This window comes from Carassius carassius, chromosome 21, assembly GCF_963082965.1.
Source record: "Carassius carassius chromosome 21, fCarCar2.1, whole genome shotgun sequence".
Classification (NCBI taxonomy): domain Eukaryota; kingdom Metazoa; phylum Chordata; class Actinopteri; order Cypriniformes; family Cyprinidae; genus Carassius; species Carassius carassius.
In genome coordinates this window covers 4,145,510-4,171,915 of record NC_081775.1, presented here as the reverse complement: position 1 = coordinate 4,171,915, position 26,406 = coordinate 4,145,510, and the positions used below count along the sequence as shown (strand labels likewise).

The 26,406-nt window shown below is 39.9% G+C and overlaps 1 pseudogene; it reads left to right on the top strand.

Moving 5' to 3' along the window:
* Positions 1 to 26,406, top strand: part of LOC132098233 (serine/threonine-protein kinase mTOR-like) — a 121,744-nt pseudogene that overhangs the window by 62,197 nt on the left and 33,141 nt on the right.

The following is a 26,406-nucleotide window of genomic DNA, read 5'->3' as shown; positions in this document are numbered from 1 at the left end:
TTAAGTTATCTTCCTGATGTATCCAAATTCCTTAGCATATCCAAAACCTCAGAACAACTTGATGATGTAACAGAAACTATGGACTCTCTCTTTTCTAGCACTTTAAATAAAGTTGCTCCTTTACGCTTAAGGAAGGTTAAGGAAAACAGTTTGACACCATGGTATAATGAGCATACTCGCACCCTAAAGAGAGCAGCCCGAAAAATGGAGCGCAGCTGGAGGAAAACAAAACTAGAGGTATTTCGTTTTGCTTGGCGGGAAAGTAACATATCCTACAGAAAAGCATTAAAAACTGCTAGATCCGATTACTTTTCTTCTCTTTTAGAAGAAAACAAACATAACCCCAGGTATTTATTCAATACAGTGGCTAAATTAACGAAAAATAAAGTCTCAACAAGTGTTGACATTTCCCAACACCACAGCAGTAATGACTTTATGAACTACTTTACTTCTAAAATCGATACTATTAGAGATAAAATTGCAACCATTCAGCCGTCAGCTACAGTATCACATCAGACAGTGCACTACAGACCCCCTGAGGAACAGTTCCAGTCATTCTCTACCATAGGAGAGGAAGAATTGTATAAACTTGTTAAATCATCTAAACCAACAACATGTATGTTAGACCCTATACCATCTAAGCTCCTGAAAGAGGTGCTTCCAGAAGTCATAGATCCTCTTCTGACTATTATTAATTCCTCATTGTCATTAGGACATGTCCCCAAAACCTTCAAACTGGCTGTTATTAAGCCTCTCATCAAAAAACCACAACTTGACCCCAAAGAACTAGTTAATTATAGACCAATCTCGAATCTCCCTTTTCTGTCCAAGATACTAGAAAAGGTGGTATCCACACAATTATATTCCTTCTTAGAGAAAAATGGTATATGTGAGGATTTCCAGTCAGGATTTGGACCGTATCATAGTACTGAGACTGCTCTTCTTAGAGTTACAAATTATCTGCTCTTATCATCTGATCGTGGGTGTATCTCTCTATTAGTTTTATTGGATCTTAGTGCTGCGTTTGACACAATTGACCACAACATTCTTTTGCATAGACTTGAATACTTTGTTGGCATCAGTGGAAGTGCATTAGCATGGTTTAAATCGTACTTATATGACCGCCATCAGTTCGTAGCAGTGAATGAAGATGTATCCTATCGATCACAAGTGCAGTATGGAGTACCTCAAGGCTCAGTACTAGGGCCGCTACTCTTCACGCTTTATATGTTACCCTTGGGAGATATCATCAGGAAACATGGTGTTAGCTTTCACTGTTATGCTGATGATACTCAGCTCTATATTTCTTCGCAGCCCGGTGAAACACACCAATTTGAAAAACTAATGGATTGCATAGTCGATATAAAAAACTGGATGACGAGTAATTTCTTACTGCTAAATTCTGAAAAAACAGAGGTGTTAATTATAGGACCTAAAAACTCTGCTTGTAATAACCTAGAACACTGTCTAAGACTTGATGGTTGCTCTGTCAATTCTTCGTCATCAGTTAGGAACCTAGGTGTGCTATTTGATCGCAATCTTTCCTTAGAAAGCCACGTTTCTAGCATTTGTAAAACTGCATTTTTCCATCTCAAAAATATATCTAAATTACGGCCTATGCTCTCAATGTCAAATGCAGAAATGTTAATCCATGCATTTATGACCTCAAGGTTAGATTATTGTAATGCTTTATTGGGTGGTTGTTCTGCACGCTTAGTAAACAAACTACAGCTAGTCCAAAATGCAGCAGCAAGAGTTCTTACTAGAACCAGGAAGTATGACCATATTAGCCCGGTCCTGTCAACACTGCACTGGCTCCCTATCAAACATCGCATAGATTTTAAAATATTGCTTATTACTTATAAAGCCCTGAATGGTTTAGCACCTCAGTATTTGAATGAGCTCCTTTTACATTATAATCCTCTATGTCCGCTACGTTCTCAAAACTCAGGCAATTTGATAATACCTAGAATATCAAAATCAACTGCAGGCGGCAGATCCTTTTCCTATTTGGCGCCCAAACTCTGGAATAACCTACCTAACATTGTTCGGGAGGCAGACACACTCTTGCAGTTTAAATCTAGATTAAAGACCCATCTCTTTAACCTGGCATACACATAACATACTAATATGCTTTTATTATCCAAATCCGTTAAAGGATTTTTAGGCTGCATTAATTAGGTAAACCAGAACCGGAAACACTTCCCATAACAACCTATGTACTTGCTACATCATTAGAAGAATGGCATCTACGCTAATATTTGTCCTGTTTCTCACTTGTTCCGAGGTCACCGTGGCCACCAGATCCAGTCTGTGTCCAGATCAGAGGGTCACTGCAGTCACCCGGATCCAGTACGTATCCAGACCAGATGGTGGATCAGCACCTAGAAAGGACCTCTACATCCCTGAAAGACAGCGGAGACCAGGACAACTAGAGCCCCAGATACAGATCCCCTGTAAAGACCTTGTCTCAGAGGAGCACCAGGACAAGACCACAGGAAACAGATGATTCTTCTGCACAATCTGACTTTGCTGCAGCCTGGAATTGAAATACTGGATTCGTCTGGTCAGAGGAGAACTGGCCCCCCAACTGAGCCTGGTTTCTCCCAAGGTTTTTTTCTCCATTCTGTCACCGATGGAGTTTCGGTTCCTTGCCGCTGTCGCCTCTGGCTTGCTTAGTTGGGGACACTTCATCTACAGCGATATCGTTGACTTGATTGCAAATAAATGCACAGACACTATTTAACTGAACAGAGATGACATAACTGAATCCAATGATGAACTGCCTTTAACTATCATTTTTGCATTATTGACACTGTTTTCCTAATGAATGTTGTTCAGTTGCTTTGACGCAATGTATTTTGTTTAAAGCGCTATATAAATAAAGGTGACATTGACATTGACAAAGTAGTAACAGGTATCCAGCTGAGATGTGAATTATATTGTACAGTATATTGTACAGTTTTAAAATATAAAAAATGATCAGAATACCTCAAGACATTGACAGAATGAGTGTGTAGAGTTATAAATATAAAATAAATATATAAATATTACACCCATATGACCATTTGTGTTATTTCAGTTTCAATGGCTTCAGTATTATTCTAAAATGTGATGACTGGTTATGACAAAAAAATGACTAGATATGTCCAGACTTGTGTCTGTGAATAATAACCTGTCTCCTTGATTTGTGTTTGCAGTCTTAAAGGCTTTGATTTATCCTCTGACTGTGGCCTCCAAATCCACCACCACTGCCCACCATAACGCAGCAAACAAGATCTTGAAGAACATGTGTGAACACTGCAACACACTGGTCCAGCAAGCCATTATGGTGTGAGTACCCACTCAGTTTAACTGTCTGAAAAATATATGTTTTATTAGGTACACATTGGCCATTTTAATTTATGGTCACTGAAGAAACTGGTCCTTGAATAAGTCACTTTTGCTCACACAGACAAGCTTTACATAACGTACAATAAGAATAAACTGAAGATTTCCATAAACAGTGATTTTCTTTGAATGTGTTTGTAATGATGAGTTAATAATGGTTATTGGGGAATAAAGCGAGATTTGAAAAATAAAAAGTAATGCATGTTTCCTCTCTGGGTAACTTGTGTAACTGGATTCACACTTGTCAGGTTTGCTTTGCAATAATTTTTTATTGTAATTTACTGTAAATGTAAAATTTTTGTAAAAAGTTACACAGACTGATCCAACTTGCAAAAAAATGTCACAATTTGTTCAGCAGCATTTCAGTCCCATGACCTTGATCAGGCATTTTATTCAAAACACAAGATCAACCAACTTTGAAAATACAGCACAGCCAATGCTCACATTAAACTTATGACTTATGGAAAAAAAACACGTAATCATTGATTAAAAGTATTTTCTTTAAAATTTCAGTTAAAACCAATCAAACTCACAGATCCTTCTGAGAATAAGACTTTATAGAAAAAAAAACAACAAAAGCAAAATATTTTTTGATAACATATTGACAGTAACACCTGCCAGTCACTAAGGTACAGTAGCAGCATTTGTAAGTGACGTATTTTAAGGCTGGGCTTAGCCAAGAGTCCATTATGATCCAAAATATCTGCTGAAAGAAAAATGAATTCAAGTAGATGCATCACATGGTCACTGCTTCTGTCTGTGAGTCCACTATTTAACTGAACAGAGATGACATCACTGAATTCAATGATGAACTGCCTTTAACTGTCATTTTGCATTATTTACACACTGTTTTCCAAATGAATGTTGTTCAGTTGCTTTGACGCAAAGTATTTTGTTTAAAGCGCTATATAAATAAAGGTGTCTTGACTTGACTGTGTTTCGGTAAGTGAGGAGCTGATTAGGGTGGCTATTCTTTGGCATGAAATGTGGCACGAGGGGCTGTAGGAGGCGTCACGTCTATACTTTGGAGAGAGGAATGTAAAGGGGATGTTTGCAGTCCTGGAGCCCCTACATGCCATGATGGAGAGAGGGCCACAAACTCTGAAAGAAACATCCTTTAATCAGGTGAGTCCATGTGGAGCAATTTGTAAACCAATATTTTTTGTGGGGGGGTTATCTTTATTTTTCTCAGGAAAGTGCATTGTACTGTACATTGACTGTTAAAACTGATCAAATATGTCAAAAAACATAAAAGAATGTAGAAATAACACATGGCTTCCTATGCATATCTTGTGTGTACAGTAGGTGGCCATCCAAAACACCGGTTCTACCGCTGCGGTGGCGTCTGCAAAGTGCATTTGCAGCTTTTGACCGCTGAGTTGCACTTTAACCACAAGTTATCAAACAAGTGCATCAAAGCACATTTTTGCAAATAGGGTGGCTGATTAGGGTGGCTATTCTGTGGCATGAAATGTGGCACGAGGGGCTGTAGGAGGTGTCACGTCTGTACTTTGGAGAGAGGAATGTAATGGGGTAAATAGGCTACATGGATTAATATGCAAAATGTCAATATTTTCATATAATATGCCTACATTTTAATTTATATTTTAAAATTCCTTTAATAAACAACATGCATTTTTGTTATTCGTTACCTGTCCGTTATTTTGACAGATAACTTCTTGGGACAGTCTGTACACTGATTAAGAATTTGTTGAATGTTTAGTAAAATTTGAGGCACTGTATAATTTCGTTCCCATTATTTATGCCTAATTAGCCTAAAACAAGAAACAAATAAATTAAACCTGCACGATTTAGCTAAATCTTTGAAACTCTAAAGAATGGATGTATTAATAAAACTTCCACACGATTAAATTCAAGTTCTCTCATTATAATAAACAAAACGTACACAATGTTAAAAAACAGCTTTATTAATTGACAACTTAAGTGATTTTAAAAAAGTGATTTTAAAGGGGGAGTCTTACTTTTAGTTTTTTTTTTTTTTACTTTTCGGGCTGGGCAATAGAATAGCACTACAGTGTCAAATCATCTGAAAGCAGTGTCAGTACATTTCATCATAAACAGAACAAGCATCAGTTCACTTGATGGGGATCGAGTCCAGAGTAGACAGCATCACTGGGTTCTGTTGTCTTTTGTCGGATCGCGCCACTCATGTCCGGTGTAGACCTGTTGTGCATTTTTTATTGGGTTATGTTAAAGCCCTCTTTGTTTTTAATGTTTTTATTAAATATCTGTATTGACTGCATGGTCATATCATCGTATTATTTACTGCCATGCAACCTACAAAAGTAAAGCTTGGCGAGTCAAGCAACGAGCATTGCTGCAGGTTGCTTTTTAGCGGATATGCTGTGCTTGTGCTGCCGCGGTCATCTTCATTTCGTCGGGTGAAACATCTCTCTCACTCGTCAGCAGAGTCTGTGAGCGGAGTGGAGCAGCAAAAACTTCCCCTCCGCACTCCAAGTATCAGCTCTGCGCGCACTGATACCAGAAACACCGCTCTGCCTTTACTCCGTGGCTAAAGTATTTCAGTATGTTTGAAATGTTATGTTCATAACATAGCCTATTAAAAATATAAAAAAATAAAAATAACAGGAGAGTTTCAAAGTGGCTTAGGCTGTTGTGTGTAAACGTTTTTTCCTATCACATGCCAAACTAATAACATTGTAAGCAGTAGATCTTTAATTGCTGCTTTCTGCTGTGCAAATTTTGTTTGTGATGAACTAGAGAACTTGAGAACTAGTCTGTAACATCCGTTTGACTATTGCGATCTTTATAACTTTCTGATCAAGCCATAGCTAAATATGTTTAACATGAATTCTTGCTGAATGTGCAGTTATAATACGGGCTGTTGTAGGGGTGGGCGATATGGAGCAAAAAAATATATCTCAATATATTTTGCTATATTTCGATATACAATATATATCTCTATCTTTACAGGAAAAATAACCTCCCAAAAACTACTGCAAAAACAATTTTTTTAGCATGTGTAATTATTTAAATGCATAAAAACTACTTAATTTGTAAAAAAAAAAAAAAAAAAAAAAAAAAATCTTAAAATAGCCTTATGTGAAATGTTTTTTCCCCTCTGAAATTCCATGTATTTACATTTTTCTGGTTATCAGATGAAGGCATAAAACATTCATTTAATTTATCTTTTAACTATTGAAAATTAAGCAAACTTAATTTTTTGGTAAACAAAGGGCATTTACTATTAAAAATAAAACATGGAAGAAATGTCAAGTCAAGTCAAGTCACCTTTATTTATATAGCGCTTTAAACAAAATACATTGCGTCAAAGCAACTGAACAACATTCATTAGGAAAACAGTGTGTCAATAATGCAAATAATAGTTAAAGGCAGTTCATCATTAAATTCAGTGATGTTATCTCTGTTCAGTTAAATAGTGTCTGTGCATTCATTTGCAATCAAGTCAACAATATCGCTGTAGATGAAGTGACCCCAACTAAGCAAGCCAGAGGCGACAGTGGCAAGGAACCGAAACTCCATCGGTGAAAGAATGGAGAAAAAAACCTTGGGAGAAACCAGGCTCAGTTGGGGGGCCAGTTCTCCTCTGACCAGACGAAACCAGTAGTTCAATTCCAGCCTGCAGCAAAGTCAGAAGAATCATCTGTTTCCTGTGGTCTTGTCCTGATGGTCCTCTGAAACAAGGTCTTTACAGGGGATCTGTATCTGGGGCTCTAGTTGTCCTGGTCTCCGCTGTCTTTCAGGGCAGTAGAGGTCCTTTCTAGGTGCTGATCCACCATCTGGTCTGGATACGTACTGGATCCGGGTGACTGCAGTGACCCTCTGATCTGGATACTGTCACAGTGTCTGGTTTGTGTTCCCTGGGTAACCACTAGATGTCCACATTCCCCACGATCTCTGTCCTCTCATTGCACTCAGCTGTCACTAATCATTAATCATTGCACTCAGCCCGTTCCCCATTAGCGTTTGTCATTTCCCTGTGTATTTATACCCTGTCTGTCTTAGTATGTGTCACGGAGTCCTTATAGTTATCACAACATTTTCGAAGTCTTGTTCTTGCCCTTGTGTTTATGTCTGTTTATGTTGTTGGATTGCTACTTTTGTTTTGACCCCTGCCTGGACTGTTTACGATCTGGATTACCCCTTATAAAAGACATATCTGCATTTGGATCTCTCCCTGTGTTTTCCTGTACATCGTGACAGAAGGACTCCCTACAGACAACAGGAAAGGACTGGTAAATATAGGGAGACTAATGACAAATAAGTGAAGGCACCTGGTGCAATTAGCAGGAGTGCAATTACTGTGATGAAGGGACAAGGCTAGTGGGAATTGTAGTGCCTACGGTGAAGTGCCTAAGGGGAAGTGAGCCCACTAGTGGACACCCAGGGAAACAGAGACTAGACAGCGTGACAGATACAGACTGGATCTGGTGGCTACGGTGACCTCAGAATAAGAGAGAAACAGACAAATATTAGCGTATATGCCATTCTTCATCTGGTTTATCTAATTAATGCAGCCTAAAAATCCTTTAACGGATTTGGATATTAAAAGCATATTAGTATTGTGACGGGAGGAGCACAAGACGGACACAGTGGGCGTGGCGTCAGGCCTCGGAGAGGCTTTTATTAACAGAAATCAAATAAAACGGGATAAAAGTGGCCAAAGGGGAAGAGTGTCCAAAATAAACAGGGAATCTGTTCCCTCGCTCCTCGTTGCCACGTCCCTCGGCCCCGCCCCACTCATCACAGTCGGGCACTCTTCAGTCCGGGGAGCGAGGGGCGGCGGCTTCCTCTAGCGGCCGCATCACTCTCGTTGGCCGCTGCGCTGGCAGGGGATGGTCGCCCGGCATCCTGGCCCAACGGCCGTGTAAACGGGTGCAGTTCCCATCCGGATCGCGTGTCCGGCAGCTCACGTCTCTTGTGGCGTGGGAGTCCTTCAACGCACCCTTCCTGGACCCACGAGGACACCAGTGTGCATGCACGGGGAAGAGACTGGTCTCCCGAGGAGAGGCGCGTTGGGCTTTTAAACAGCGGCGGTGTTGAGGCTACATTTCCTTCAGGTGTGCCCCATCACATGCCGCCAGCCCTGACTCATCCAGCGCCCCTCCTCTCACACACCCACTCCAGTCGGGAGCCTGGTGAAGGGCGGCGATTTAGGACGGGGTGCCAGTGACAATCAGGGAGGAGGCAGCTGACTCGTCACATTCCCCCTCCAAAGCGACATCCCAGTCATCAGGGCGCCGCCCACACGGGAGTGCTACCATCCTCAACCAAGCTCCAAACGGTCGGAGTGGGCGGGGATTCCTCTCCGGGCGGTCCTCCCTCTCGCAGCGCGCCGGAACAGGGACAGAGAAACCGGGTTTTAGTGACAGCCTCAACCAACCACAGGGTAAAATGACAATAACAGAGAAGTCACTTACCCCTTTTGTGGCTGGGAGACTGTCCCCAGTTTTCCTCCGTCCCAGTCCGGGTTCTCAAGAACGTTTGGAAGCGAGAGGGAGTGACGTCACCAGATGTTTCCCAACTGCGCTGTCTAGGCTCCGCCTTGCCCGCATTCTCCACCACTGTGACGGGAGGAGCACAAGACAGACACAGTGGGCTTTTATTAACAGAAATCAAATAAAACAGGGTATAAAAGTGGCCAAAGGGGAAGAGTGTCCAAAATAAAGAGGTAATCTGGTGTCCTCGTCGTGCTGCAGGGTTTGTGTAGGTCGGGCAGTGTTCATGGAGGAAGGGTCCAGGTAAGGGGTGGAGTCCGGCAGCCGCACACACTCCCCTCTTCGGTCCGGAGCGCGAGGGGCGGCGGCTTCCTCTAGCGGCCGCATCACTCTCGTTGGATCGCGGGTCCAGCAGCTCACATCTACATTTACACGGCCGTCAGGCCAGGATGCCGGGCAGTCCATACCCTACCAGCCCCGCCGCGGCCAACGAGAGTGATGCGGACCGAAGAGGGGAGCTCGTGCGGCCGCCGGACTCCGCCCCTTACCTGGACCCTTCCTCCATGAACACTGCCAGACCCACACGAACCCCGCAGCACGACAAGGACACCAGATTCCCTGTTTATTTTGGACAATCTTCCCCTTTGGCCACCTTTATCCACTGTTTTATTTGATTTTCTGTTAATAAAAGCCTCTCCGAGGCCTGACACCACGCCCACTGTGTCTGTCTTGTGCTCCTCCCATCACAGTATGTTATGTGTAAACCAGATTAAAGAGATGGGTCTTTAATCTAGATTTAAACTGCAAGAGTGTGTCTGCCTCCCGAACAATGTTAGGTAGGTTATTCCAGAGTTTAGGCACCAAATAGGAAAAGGATCTGCCGCCCGCAGTTGATTTTGATATTCTGGGTATTATCAAATTGCCTGAGTTTTGAGAACGTAGTGGACGTAGAGGATTATAATGTAAAAGGAGCTCATTCAAATACTGAGGTGCTAAACCATTCAGGGCTTTATAAGTAATAAGCAATATTTTAAAATCTATACGATGTTTGATAGGGAGCCTGTGCAGTGTTGACAGGACCGGGCTAATATGGTCATACTTCCTGGTTCTAGTAAGAACTCTTGCTGCTGCATTTTGGACTAGCTGTAGTTTGTTTACTAAGCGTGCAGAACAAACACCCAATAAAGCATTACAATAATCTAACCTTGAGGTCATAAATGCATGGATTAACATTTCTGCATTTGACATTGAGAGCATAGGCCGTAATTAGGATATATTTGTGAGATGGAAAAATGCTGTTTTACAAATGCTAGAAACGTGGCTTTCTAAGGAAAGATTGCGATCAAATAGCACACCTAGGTTCCTAACTGATGACAAAGAAATGACAGAGCGACCATCAAGTCTTAGACAGTGTTCTAGGTTATTGCAAGCAGAGTTTTTAGGTCCTATAATTAACACCTCTGTTTTTTCAGAATTTAGCAGTAAGAAATTACTCGTCATCCATTTTTTTATATCGACTATGCATTCCATTAGTTTTTCAAATTGGTGTGTTTCACCGGGCCGCGAAGAAATATAGAGCTGAGTATCATCAGCATAACAGTGAAAGCTAACACCATGTTTCCTGATGATATCTCCCAAGGGTAACTTATAAAGCGTGAAGAGTAGCGGCCCTAGTACTGAGCCTTGAGGTACTCCATAATGCACTTGTGATCGATATGATACATCTTCATTCACTGCTACGAACTGATGGCGGTCATATCAGTACAATTTAAACCATGCTAATGCACTTCCATTAATGCCAACAAAGTACTGCTACGAACTGATGGCGGTCATATCAGTACGATTTAAACCATGCTAATGCACTTCCATTAATGCCAACAAAGTGTTCAAGTCTATGCAAAAGAATGTTGTGGTCAATTGTGTCAAACGCAGCACTAAGATCCAATAAAACGAATAGAGAGATACACCCACGATCAGTGCCCGGTTGCATGAAACTCCTTAAGTGAGGGTTTCCCTGAGGGAGAAAAAATCCCTGAGGTAAGGGATTTCATTAAGAGCGTTGCAAGAAACCTCTTAACTGTCACCCTTACCTAAGTGTTTATACTAAGTGTTTCACAGAAGTTTCTGACAACATAAGGCAAAGATCGCCGTGGTTGCTATAGTTACTACCTCTAACAGTAAACGGAACATAACGAACCACAAAGCCAAACCCTTGCTAAAATCACACGTGTATTAATGTATTTTTGCTATGGAGAGTACAAACGTAACAGAAAACAAAAAAACGTAAACCAAACTGGGACGAAAAGGACGAAAAGGCAATTATTGTCTTCGTTAGTGGTTATAATAATAATCTATATTTTTCAGCCTTTCATCAACCATTCATCGTCTCCAAGGGATTAGTACGATCATTAAAAACACACCTTGGTATTTCCTCCTCTTCAATTAGCACTAAATCAGCCATCGTATTTTGAGTTTAAGTTGACTTAAGGGAGCTGTTTTGGTCCCTTAAATTTATTAAGGTGAAATGGTCACTAAGGATTTTGTAGCAACGCTTAAGGGAACACTTAGATAATTAAGGGGAAAAACTTAATAACAGCCTTAAGTTCCTTAAGGAAACCCTTAGGGTTTTTTCTTGCAACCCAAGTTTCACAAAGGGTACCCTTAACCTTATATCTAAGGGATTTCTTAGCTTAAGGAGTTTCATGCAACCGGGCACAGATGATAAGAGCAGATCATTTGTAACTGTAAGGAGAGCAGTCTCAGTGCTATGATACGCTCTAAATCCTGACTGGAAATCCTCACATATACCATTTTTCTCTAAGAAGGAATATAATTGTGAGGATACCACCTATTCTAGTATTTTGGACAGAAAAGGGAGATTCGAGATTGGTCTATAATTAACTAGTTCTTTGGGGTCAAGTTGTGGGTTTTTTTTAATGAGAGGCTTAAAAACAGCCAGTTTGAAGGTTTTGGGGACATATCCTAATGACAATGAGGAATTAATAATAGTCAGAAGAGGATCTATGACTTCTGGAAGCACCTCTTTTAGGAGTTTAGATGGTATAGGGTCTAACATACATGTTGTTGGTTTAGATGATGTAACGGATATGCAGTTCATCGATTAATTGGTTCTGAACTGATGAATCACGTTTCGTTGAATCTAAAACAATGCAAACCCAAAGCTTGTAGATTTTGAATTCAGGCATATAAACCCAACTCTCTCTCAACTAAATGCCTGGCCTGGCGCCAGCCTGGCTGGATTTAAATTATTTACGACACTCTGGATGAGAAATTCCACAGTCACGTGAGCAGCCTCAAAGGAGAAACGAAACACATTCCGCAACACACACACACATAGGCACACACACACAAACAGACCTTTCTTAACGTTCTTTACCTTCGTCATTTTATTACTAAGATGTATTTTGATAGGGGTGTGTGTTGCATAAAGTGGTTAATCCTGTTATGCGAGGATTATAAATTGGAAATGTTTTTGGAATGAATGTTCTCACAAAGAGTCATGATTCTGTAACTCTATCCCCCTGACCAGATCATAAAACTTTACGACCTATGGGAAACAGGACAGGAAAGAGAAAGAGAATAGTACCCTTTTATTTTCTCAATGTATTCTAAATGTATTGAGTATTGCCTTTTTGTGCAGTAGATGTTTCCCCATATAAATTGGAGTATCTGCAGTTTTATCGTGTGTTAAACAAACATTAAATGTGTGTAACTCTGCATATGAATGTAACGTCGTGTTTCTATCAGTTATATATGTTATTTTTGGTATCTGTTTAATCGTCATGCTTTGACGGACTCACTTATATAAAGGAAATTAATGAAAAATGTATTAATCTGGAATTACGAATTTGCTAGAATATCACTGCTGAAATCTGATAAGCCATAACTTATTAGAGTGGGTGGTTCCCCAGAGACAAAGGAACGTTTTTCCCGCTTCAGATCGCGGACGTTCATTGGTTGTTCACGCGAACAGAGGCGTGAACCAGTCAAGCCATAAGAACTGACCCAGGAAGTTCCTCCTTCTCTTGTCCCTCTGGCTTCTCGGTCCTCTTCTATTTCCGTTGATCTCAGCACTGCGGCTGAGAGAACAGCCTGTTCTCATGGCTCCTTCGGGAGTTTTCATCTCCGTTGCTTTCATCTCCGTTGTTTTCATTCCTTTTACTCTCTACACGAGGAAGACAAATTCTGAATCATTACGTTTGTTGGACCTTTCAAATATCGCGCGATTCCGCAGCAGCCCCGAAAGACACGAAAGAACACCCCTTGCTACAAAGGACCACGCACACACGCACGCTGGTCTGGCGAGTCACAAAGAGACCACATGCAAGTATCATTCTCTATGGAGACTTAAATGCTGCGTAAAGTTTGTCTATTACCTTTTCAAGGTGATTGGATTCGTTGTTGTCTTTCAAGGGTTACTGTCTGTGAGTTTGCATAACTGAGCGTAATTCTGTGATCGCGCCTAATTCTCTCACCTCTCTCTCTCATCCTCTCTCACTCATTCTCTCTCTCTCGCTGTTATTAAGCCTCTCATCAAAAAACCACAACTTGACCCCAAAGAACTAGTTAATTATAGACCAATCTCGAATCTCCCTTTTCTGTCCAAGATACTAGATGGGGTGGTATGAGGTGGTATCCTCACAATTATACCTTCTTAGAGAAAAATGGTATATGTGAGGATTTCCAGTCAGGATTTAGACCGTATCATAGTACTGAGACTGCTCTCCTTAGAGTTACAAATGATCTGCTCTTATCATCTGATCATGGCTGTATCTCTCTATTAGTTTTATTGGACCTTAGTGCTGCATTTGACACAATTGACCACAACACTTTTTGCATAGACTTGAACACTTTGTTGGCATCAATGGAAGTGCATTAGCATGGTTTAAACCGCACTTATATGACCGCCATCAGTTCGTAGCAGTGAATGAAGATGTATCATATCGATCACAAGTGCAGTATGGAGTACCTCAAGGCTCAGTACTAGGGCCGCTACTCTTCACGCTTTATATGTTACCCTTGGGAGATATCATCAGGAAACATGGTGTTAGCTTATGCTTATGTTATGCTGATGATACTCCGCTCTATATTTCTTCGTGGCCCGGTGAAACACACCAATTTGAAAAACTAATGGAATGCATAGTCGATATAAAAAACTGGATGACGAGTAATTTCTTACTGCTAAATTCTGAAAAAACAGAGGTGTTAATTATAGGACCTAAAACGTCTTGTAATAACCTAGAACACTGTCTAAGACTTGATGGTTGCTCTGTCAATTCTTCATCATCAATTAGGACCTAGGTAGGTGTGCTATTTGATCGCAATCTTTCCTTAGAAAGCCACGTTTCTAGCATTTGTAAAACTGCATTTTTGCATCTCAAAAATATATCTAAATTACGGCCTATGCTCTCAATGTCAAATGCAGAAATGTTAATCCATGCCTTTATGACCTCAAGGTTAGATTATTGTAATGCTTTATTGGGTGGTTGTTCTGCACGCTTAGTAAACAAACTACAGCTAGTCCAAAATGCAGCAGCAAGAGTTCTTACTAGAACCAGGAAGTATGACCATATTAGCCCGGTCCTGTCAACACTGCACTGGCTCCCTATCAAACATCGTATAGATTTTAAAATATTGCTTATTACTTATAAAGCCCTGAATGGTTTTGCACCTCAGTATTTGAATGAGCTCCTTTTACATTATAATCCTCTACATGTGCTACATTCTCAAAACTCAGGCAATTTGATAATACCTAGAATATCAAAATCAACTGCACGTGGCAGATCCTTTTCTTATTTGGCGCCTACACTCTGGAATAACCTACCTAACATTGTTCGGGTCGACCCATCTCTTTAACCTGGCTTACACATAACATACTAATATGCTTTTAATATCCAAATCCGTTAAAGGATTTTTAGGCTGCATTAATTAGGTAAACCGGAACCGGAAACACTTCCCATAACACCCTATGTACTTGCTACATCATTAGAAGAATGGCATCTACGCAAATATTTGTCTGTTTCTCTCTTATTCCGAGGTCACCGTAGCCACCAGATCCAGTCTGTATCCAGATCAGAGGGTCACTGCAGTCACCCGGATACGGGAACTGGCCCCCCAACTGAGCCTGGTTTCTCCCAAGGTTTTTTTCTCCATTCTGTCACCGATGGAGTTTCGGTTCCTTGCCTCTGTCGCCTCTGGCTTGCTTAGTTGAGGTCACTTCATCTACAGCGATATCGTTGACTTGATTGCAAATAAATGCACAGACACTATTTAACTGAACAGAGATGACCTCACTGAATTCAATGATGAACTGCCTTTAACTATCATGTTGCATTATTGACACACTGTTTTCCTGGTTGCTGTTCTTCAGTTGCTTTGACACAATGTATTTTGTTTAAAGCGCTATATAAATAAAGGTGACTTGACTTGACTTGACTTGACTTGACTTGACTTGACTTGATTCTCTCTCTCCTTCATTTGGATTCCGTTATGTCTTGTACAAAGTTTACTGTATTGTCATAAATGTATTTACTCTTGTGTGATTTGTAGTTTGATGTATTATTTGTTCAATTATTAAAAACCAATATATATTCATGATTGCCTCTGTCTAAAACGCTCACATCAAGAGTCAATGAAATGTCTGATCTTTAGCTACAAGCTCTTTACTTTTTAGTTACCGAAATTTTATAATGATAGGATAATGTTTTCATGGCCAGAGAATACTTTTCCTTGAATTATAAGAAGTGATAACTTTATTGAAAGTTGTTAAGTTAATCTTACGTCCGTTTGCTGGACAAACCACTGTTTGATATGCGGTAATTTACAGTAAGGGATATCACTATAATTGATATGAAGAATGGAATATTGACATATTAATGAGTAAATTACAGTGCCTTGTAATGAGTTATTGATATATACAATTGACCTATTTTTCATCTTCAATAATTTTAATGTAACTGTCATATGAGATATATATATATATATATATATATATATATATATATATATATATATATATATATATATATATATATATATATATTAATCATATTCCTGATTAATTATTAAAATTCCCTATATATCATTTGAGTTAATTATAATGTACAACCCAGTGCGGCTACAATGATTTAACAAGTTTATACAATTCTAAATTGTTAATCTTAACTTTTTTTTGGACGTTTTTTGTATTTTCTAGTTCGGGGAACAGACACAGTCTCTATAGTGTGATATCTAGGTGAAAGAGTCTCTATGTGCTGAGAATTAGCTGACCTCTGTGACGTGAGGCAGCTAGCAGACGGTCGGTTTGGTCGGTCTGTCTGCTTCCTGACCTGGGCCCCAGTTAGTCAAGTATAAACACTAAGACTATTTGCCATATTTCTAGAGAGAAGAGTGGCGCCACCCCAGGAGGGATGAAGACCATCTCTTTTCAACAGGTCAGGTCTGCCCCAAAAGCTCGTCCAATTGACTCGGAAACCTATGTTATTCTGTGGGCACCGTTTAGACATCCAGCCATTGAGTGATGACAATCTGCTATGCATCTCGTCACCACGGTAAGCAAGGAGGGGACAAGAGCATATTACAGTGTCTGACATCATGCTTGCAAGTTAACACACCTCTTTAATGTTATTTAAATGTTGTGTGATTATTCCTTAAATTATGTTCATTTCATTTTAATAGTAGTAGTAGTAGGCTATGTACATTCTGCTGAACAATAGTAATTAGGGGTGTAACGATTCACTCGTTTTCTCGATGCATCGATTACAAACGTTGTCGATTCATATGCATCGATTTTGAAACATGATTTTTGAATCGTGAATCGCCGATCTTGGACAGTAATCGATTCAAAATGCTAAGAATCGAATGAATCCCGATTTCTATAGCGATTCAATGCTTTCAAAATGTATACACATTAAATTACTACACGCACGAAATTAATGGAGACCTTGAAGAGTGTTCGTGAATCGTGTCTCTTATCTGTCCTTCAGGCGCTCCACTGTTTACCGACTGAGACTGTCACAGGATTGCGCTCGCGCTCCGTTCGTCTCTGACGCAGTTGACGTGTGATCTATAGGACTCGTGGCCAGTAGTTTTACTTTTCTGTATTTTGTCAATGGCTCTCTGCATCTTACCGACGGAGTTACCGGAGCCGTCGACAGCTGTATTTATTGCATGATGAACAAAATGTTAGCTTATACATAATACTCTTTAAGCTCTTTTTTAAAAACTTGGCTTACATACATTTTTACGTATGCCATGTCGCATCATTAAACTATCATTTAACAATGGACAAAAGTTTTTTTTTGTTTTTTTAACCTATGGTTCTCCAACCATAAATGCTACTGTAATTTGCCCCCTGACTAAGCATTTAAAGAATTTAGTAGAAGCATTTAAATAATCCCATGAATGCACTTAAAGAACGCAGAATCGAATCGTTATAATCGAATCGAATCGAATTTAATTGTGAATCGAATCGAATTGAATCGTTCTAAATTTGCAAAAATCGTTCTTGAATCGAATCGAAAACCTATGAATCGTAATCGAATCGAATCGCTGCCTTGCCAAAGATTCACAGCCCTAATAGTAATAGATTTCTGGCAAATACTTTTATTTTGACGGGTTTACCTTTACAGTTCTGTGTATGTGATACTACAGTCTATGATGTGATATGACGCTAGTTTTACTCAAATCAAACGGTCAGATGCTCATGAAATGACTCCCAGTGCAGTTCTGGAGATGTTGTTCATGTGTTCACATCCTCATTTAGTGAGACGACAGACGCAGAAATGACCGCGAGTGTCACGCCCGCTTCTGTGTGTGTAATAGACGAAGACGCGCTTCTGCGCCATTCATTAACACAGACACGCAGAACATACAGGATTCATATTTAAATAGACTTTTCCGGCTTAATATTTACAGATATTAGTCCATATCGCGATTTGATGTGAGGGCAAATGACCTACTTATGATTAATTCATTCCACGTTAAACTGTAAATTCCGTTTGTATGACTGGATTCTGCGATTCCGTCCACGTTTTCTACATCGCGGAAATCATTGTTGCCAGTTGTCCTTTTTTTTTAGACTAGTTCTGTAGCCTCCGGTCTAGTTGCGGACGACGCCATGATCAATGAGAGGGGAGGGGGAACAAAAGCATGGAGGCGGGGGCGAGCACAGCACAGAGCGGACAAACAAGCAAAGTGGCGGAATCAGAATTAAATATAAACAATATATCGATATATACGACATGTCAAAATCCATATTGTGTTTTAAAAATATCTCGAAATATTTTAAATATCGTGAAATTGCCTACCCCTAGGCTGTTGGCATGAATTGTTCTCGTGATGGAGTGCTCTTGAAGCGAGTAAAAACCACGATGCCCAGACTCTTAAAAAAGCTCCTCGCTTCAGTCAGAATCACACCACCCTGCTCATACTTTGCTTGACAGCATGTCTCTGTCAGACGTGCGGGGGAGGGTTATAAATAAAACCGACATTAGACATTTGAGTTAATCGATAAAATCGATTTATCACCCAACCCTACTTGCTTTTCATATAATAAAATGGTGCAAGATTTGCGCAGCTCATGTAATGCTGAGTGCGACATGAAGCATTTATTCTTAATTGCTTTATCTTCATTACAAATCTTGTTTGGTTTTATTTTGGATAATTGCATGTAAAAAAGGATTAACATTGTAATGCATATGCAAAATGTGAATTAATAGTCATATTCAAGTGTAAATATTATTAATGTGCATTAATGACTGGGAGGTGCCCTCTCATCACTTAAATTTTTCCTAATAATGAATTTACTTAAAATTGTGGCGTCTCGCATACATTAAAAATATGTCTACAGACAGCTTGAAATGTCTTTTAAAACGAAAACAAAAGCATTGTGTAATCTGTGAATGTTCCATTTCTCTCATCAGAGAGAGCCAGTACTGTGAATTTCATCTTGCAGATGTAATGATGTAAAGATGTTTGCAAACTAAAGAAATAATTAAACCCTCTTGGTGCCCACTACACGGGTAAGAACAACTGCACTCAACAAAACCTTGTATTTATACATTATTCTCTCACAGGCCACTGAATTTTAGGGTAATGTAAATTAACAAAAAAAGAGAAGTTTTTTCATGCCCTGGCATTTGTGCTTTTTTCAGTTGCTTATAAACATCTAAATGGCTAAAGTCTAGTAAATAGGGCTGAAACGATTAGTCGACATTATCTGTAATGTCGACAATAAAAATTTATATCTGTTATTTACTCTTTTACCAGGTGTTTTGAATGAAGTTCAACGTTCGCGGCAAAAAATATGTGCAAACTGTAATGAAGCAGAGATCAGTTAGTTCCTCACTGTCTGTGCTGAAGCTGAGATCGTTTGCCAGCTTAAGTTAAAGTTAACGTGCCTAGCGTTGTTCAACTCGTACATTACACGTCACACCCTGATGTAACGTGTTATTACGGGACCTTTACGGGTTGTGTGTGAACGCACACAAATATTCTGGGTAATCACTGGCAGTGTGAAAGGGGCAAAATCTAGTGACCAGGGAACAATTGCCGGGACACATTACCCGTGTATGTGCTGGAATCGCAGAGTGAAAGGGGCAAGAGAAACGCACCGAGTCGAATCTAATGGTGTTTGGATATGAAAATAATTACACGTGCATTCTTCTCAATAAAGAAAAACAACAACAAAAAAATCTAAGCAGTGTGAAAGCAACAGTTAAAAATGCATCTTATTACACTGATGTGGATGTTTGCACAAGATCAGTACTTTGTGCCTTTATATTAAATAAAGATAACAAACAAGATGTGCTGTCTGCAGCCTTTGCCTGTACTGATCTTCATTTACAAACGTCTCTCTTCATTATCTTCTAATGCGACCACACGCGCTGAACGCGATTTCACTGAAGCGTGCGGCTTGAATACGCCCATACAACAGAAGACAACACAGCGAGACTGTTCTTTAAGTTTTTTTTTTTTCTCTTACTGTTTGCTCCGCGATGAGAGGAATAAGACATAATTCACCCCAAAAAGATGTGATGTGGTTGAGGATTTGAGATTTCCTCAGAAAAAAAGAATGAAGCCCTTTATTCAACAGAGATCATAAACATGAGTAAGTCTCTTTTTATTTATTTATATACTTGTACTAATTTTCACATAACGTGTAAATATTTTACTAGTTAGACTTTTTCCAAAGACTTTTTCCAAACTATAATTCCTGACTAAATGTATAATCAATTGAATTATTATGAAGTTTCAATAACAATATACACTACTATATCATTCAAAAGCTTGATGTAAATAATATAAATGTAACAAATAAATGTAACTGCGACAAAATTCTGTTCTTTCAATTTATCCCCCCTAAAAAAAACCTGACAAAAATATTATCAGCTCTTTTCAACATAATAATAATAATAATAAAAATAATGACAATAATAATAACAATAAATGTTTTTTTTTTTTTTGTAGAAAATAAGATTGTTAAAAGGATTTCTGAAGGATTGTGTGATTGGAGTAATGATGCAAAAAATTCAGTTTCAAAGTCAGCTTTGATTGTTCCTAATAAACTGTTTAACTGCACTCCCAAGTGGATATTAAATTATGTTGTGGGATAATTAAATATATTCTAAATAAACTACAAACATAAAATTATATAGATTTATTTTGTCCTCACATTCTTTCTTGTAACTCCTCCCTCTCAGTGACAAAGCTGACTGAAAGGCTCATTATGCAGCTCATTATGCAGGCCTTTGTCTTCTCAGGTGTAAATCACAATAATATTCATGATAGTTGACGACTACTTGCATATGATTTTTACCAACAAAAAGTGTCTTAGAAAATTTAAATCAATATATTGTTTTCTGTGAGTGAGTAAACAAGATGATTTTCACATAATCTAGAAAGAAAAATTCTAGGCCATAAGCTCCAGTTCTCAAAAGTCCCGGGAACTAATGTACTGTATGTGTTTTATTGCCTTATTCAAGTGATTTAACATTTTTAGTTTTTCACTAACCACAAATAAAAAAAATGTTTTCTCCAAAACACAATCATGTACATACATGCTGCTCACATTATAGCCCAGTTTGTGTTGATTACAGTGAAATTAGATTTTAGCCATTTAGTTGTGTATAATAAACTGAAAAAGCACAAATGTCAGGGCATGACAAAAATTCTCCAGGCCCCCAAAATACCCTTAGATTCCAGAGGGTTAACTTTTAAGTTAATGGAAAGTCAATACATTGATTTGGTTGGACATTACTATTTCACATAGATTCTTCAATTGTGTTGTCACAACACAAGGAATTTGCATAGATTCAAATAATTCCATTAATGTTATTAAAACACAATTTGGTTGTGTGGAACCACTGTCCATAATTGAATTAAGTAAGTTTAAAGATACATTTTTTTGAGTTCTGTGTTGTCATGTTACTGAGTTGAAACATGCCTGCACTCACAGCAGCCTCACTCTTTGTATTCATTATTTTCTTGTAGCCCATATTATTATTTTCACAAGACCATAATGATAATAACAAATTATCAATTTATAATTAATCATTATTTTAGGAAAATCATTGTTATTTGTGATCGTAGCGTTTGCAAGTGGAATCCTCTGCAGCTGCTCCCGCCTCAGCGCACGGGACTCTGTTAACTGACATAGCTTCACCGTCTGCGGTTAGACTTTACTAAATCAGATTGAGGCGAATACAACTTGTTGATCATGAGCCCAACATTTAGCAAGGCAGGAAAACATTCATTCTACCTGAAGGAAGACGTATTTCATTGAGCTAATGCTGTTAAATAGAGAGAGAGTGAGAGATAGAGAGAAAGATAGTCTAGGGCTATTCTTAAACTTGGAGCTCATTATATTGAAGTACAAAGTCAAGTCAAGTCACCTTTATTTATATAGCGCTTTAAACAAAATACATTGCGTCAAAGCAACTGAACAACATTCATTAGGAAAACAGTGCGTCAATAATGCAAAATGATAGTTAAAGGCAGTTCATCATTGAATTCAGTGATGTCATCTCTGTTCAGTTAAATAGTGTCTGTGCATTTATTTGCAATCAAGTCAACGATATCGCTGTAGATGAAGTGACTCCAACTAAGCAAGCCAGAGGCGACAGCGGCAAGGAACCGAAACTCCATCGATGACAGAATGGAGAAAAAAACCTTGGGAGAAACCAGGCTCAGTTGGGGCGCCAGTTCTCCTCTGACCAGACGAAACCAGTAGTTCAATTCCAGGCTGCAGCAAAGTCAGATTGTGCAGAAGAATCATCTGTTTCCTGTGGTCTTGTCCTGGTGGTCCTCTGAGACAAGGTCTTTACAGGGGATCTGTATCCGGAGCTCTAGTTGTCCTGGTCTCCGCTGTCTTTCAGGGCAGTAGAGGTCCTTTCTAGGTGCTGATCCACCATCTGATCTGGATACGTACTGGATCCGGGTGACTGCAGTGACCCTCTGATCTGGATACAGACTGGATCTGGTGGCTAAGGTGACCTCGGAATAAGAGAGAAACAGACAAATATTAGCGTAGATGCCATTCTTCTAATGATGTAGCAAGTACATAGGGTGTTATGGGAAGTGTGCCCGGTTCCGGTTTACCTAATTAGTGCAGCCTAAAAATCCTTTAACGGATTTGGATATTAAAAGCATATTAGTATGTTATGTGTAAGCCAGGTTAAAGAGATGGGTCGTTAATCTAGATTTAAACTGCAAGAGTGTGTCTGTCTCCCGAACAATGTTAGGTAGGTTATTCCAGAGTTTAGGCGCCAAATAGGAAAAGGATCTGCCGCCCGCAGTTGATTTTGATATTCTAGGTATTATCAAATTGCCTGAGTTTTGAGAATGTAGCGGACGTAGAGGATTATAATGTAAAAGGACCTCATTCAAATACTGAGGTGCTAAACCATTTAGGGCTTTATAAGTAATAAGCAATATTTTAAAATCTATACGATGTTTGATAGGGAGCCAGTGCAGTGTTGACAGGCCCGGGCTAATATGGTCATACTTCCTGGTTCTAGTAAGAACTCTTGCTGCTGCATTTTGGACTAGCTGTAGCTTGTTTACTAAGCGTGCAGAACAACCACCCAATAAAGCATTACAATAATCTAACCTTGAGGTCATAAATGCATGGATTAACATTTCTGCATTTGACATTGAGAGCATAGGTCGTAATTTAGATATATTTTTGAGATGGAAAAATGCAGTTTTACAAATGCTAGAAATGTGGCTTTCTAAGAAAAGATTGCGATCGAATAGCACACCTAGGTTCCTAACTGATGACGAAGAATTGACAGAGCAACCATCAAGTCTTAAACAGTGTTCTAGGTTATTACAAGCAGAGTTTTTAGGTCCTATAATTAACACCTCTGTTTTTTCAGAATTTAGAAGTAAGAAATTACTTGTTATCCAGTTTTTTATATCGACTATACATTCCATTAGTTTTTCAAATTGGTGTGTTTCACTGGGCCACGAAGAAATATAGAGCTGGGTATCATCAGCATAACAGTGAAAGCTAACACCATGTTTCCTGATGATATCTCCCAAGGGTAACATATAAAGCGTGAAGAGTAGCGGCCCTAGTACTGAGCCTTGAGGTACTTCATACTGCACTTGTGATCGATATGATACATCTTCATTCACTGCTACAAACTGATGGCGGTCATATAAGTACGATTTAAACCATGCTAATGCTCTTCCATTAATGCCAACAAAGTGTTCAAGTCTATGCAAAAGAATGTTGTGGTCAATTGTGTCAAACGCAGCACTATAGACTGCAGATAGTAGGCTACCACAACATATTTTCATGACTGATCACCACCCATAGACATTCAGAATGGCTAATCCCCCCAATAATTAGAAATCAGAGAGAGAGATGGAAGTGTCTGTGTGTTTATCTGTTTATCTGAGGCCTTGTATTTATTTACTGTTTAATAACAATAGCATGCATATATGATCCTTTGTGTAAAGGTCTTCTTTTAATTTTTGATGAGTAGAATTTGAGCTTTGATGCGTCCCGTTACGTCATTGAAATGCACATTCAGTCAGAGAAAGGTTGTTTCTCAGTTACAAAAATGGAATGAACAGCCTTATGTTCTCATCATGAACGATGTACGAGAGCTGCATTGGATAAACGAATCCACGCTACTAGTTTGGGCTACACAGCACAGACCATTTACCTGCTCGAGCCACAGCCACGGGCTGACCTCGATCACACAGGACTGATATACACAGCGCTGGAAGATACAGCGAAGAACGCAGTCAAATTCGCCACAGAATCAACATCTCTGTTAAGTCTTGTGAGAAGCATTCAAATTTGGCACAGAAATCTATTAAAGCTACAGATATCAGAACAAATGCCACCGATGTGGAAAGCAGGAATAACATTGTTCAGTAAACACAAATCTCCACCACCGTTCACTATCGATTTAACATAGCAAAACTACAGAAACAACTTGTGGCATAAATGGTCTAATGTTTTTGAGTGTTTTTAAATGCTTCACACAATTTTCACAGCATTTCAAAGCTATTAGCTAAGTATTACCGAATGTGAAAGTAATTTTTAATCTGATGATATTTATTCATCCTTCATAGGTTTCCCCCATGAATAAAACTAAAAGTTTTATAATGTAGGAAAGTAAACAATTATTTAAAAATAAAAAATATATTAAATTACACTAAGATATGGCTGCAGAGAAGTACTTATAGGTAATTTCCACTCCCTAATATAAATATTTTTGTATTCATTAAATTATATTTAGAAATTATGAATGACAGTAATAAAAGTAAATTTTATCAGATGTAAGACGTCTGCTTAAGATCTGGGAAACATCTGCTGTGTACTCTGATAAACGTCTCAGAAGCAGTTTTATATGCATTTAAATAAATGTTTTTTTGACATCTGACAGGAAACATCTTAGAGATGTATTGCAGATGAGCAAGCACTCTTAAAAATACATCTTGAATATGTAAATACAGACATTAAATAGACATCTCCAAGATGTGCTTTAGTGCTTTACTGTAGAACTTAATGGCACTAGTGTTGGTGTCGTCAAACGTTAGTCTGGAGCCCTACAGTGGTTCTCAAAGTCAGAAAACGTACTCGGTTACTAAACGTAACCTCGGTTCTCTCTAGAAGAGCAAACGAGTACTGCGTCTTAGCTAAGACGCTACGGGAAAAGTCTCTTTTCACGAAATACTGAAGCAAAAAATTATCCTTAATTTTGTATTTTTGTAAAGCGCATTTGCAGCAGTACACAGCCATAGGCGAGACGGCTCGCTCGCTCACTGGCTTGTTCTGCGGCAACTGCACAGCCTATCGAGCGCAGGCTGATGCAACATCAGACCAATAAGGGCACTGAAGGCCCCTGGAAGCGTAAGCTAACGCTATGGCGTCAACTATCCATCTCCGTCTCGAAACAGCCATTCCTTTGGAACGTCCACCGAATGAGACAAATAGCTGCGCCGTCTGCCGAAAGGCAGCAGAGCGAGACACATAAGCTCTTAAAACCCTGACAGGGCAAAGAAGACTCGAGTCTCCATCCTCCCCTGACACCGGCAGGGCAGACAGGGCAATAACCTGAGCCCGAAACGGTGTGCTGAGGGATTTCGGCACATAACCGTGCCTAGGTTTGAGTATGACCCTTGAGTCATTGGGCCCAAACTCCAAGCACGACTGGCTCACCGAGAGCGCGTGCAAATCACCCACACGCTTCACAGAAGCGAGAACCAACAAGAATACTGTCTTGAACGACAGATGCTGAAGGCTAACCGATTGGATAGGCTCAAAAGGGGGACCCTTCAAGGCCTCCAAAACCGCCGCGAGGTCCCACATAGGGACTGACGGAGGTCTGGGAGGATTCAGCCTCCTAGCTCCTCTGAGGAACCGGATGACTAAATCGTTCCTTCCTATTGACTGACCGGACGCCGTTTCAGAAAATGCCGCGATGGCCGCCACATAAACTTTGAGCGTGGATGGGGCTCTGCCCTTATCCAACAGCTCCTGTAGGAAGGAGAGGACCTCCGTCACCTCACAACTAAGGGGTGAATAACCTCGAGCTGTGCACCAGCTGGAGAACACCGACCACTTCGAGGCATACAGACGTCGTGTCGACGGAGCTCTAGCCTGAGTGATGGTATTTAGCACTCCCACTGCGAGATCAGCGGGTAACCGTTGAGTGCCCATACATGGAGGGACCACAACTCCGGTTGAGGGTGCCAAATCGAGCCCCTGGCCTGCGAGAGGAGATCTCTCCTCAACGGTACCGGCCATGGGGCGACATCTGCTAATTGCATCAAATCTGGGAACCATGGTTGGTTCTTCCAAAGAGGTGCCACAAGCAGTATTGAACATCTCGTTTCTCTCACCCGTTCTATCACCTGCGGAAGGAGGGAGACGGGAGGGAACGCATAAAGCGGGCAGCACGGCCATTTCCGTGACAGCGCGCTTTCGTTCTTGGAAAAGAATGCGGGGCAGTGAGCGTTTTCGTGGGACGCAAAGAGGTCCACCTCCGCCATGCCAAATCTCTCCCACAACAGCCGAACTGTTTGCGGGTGT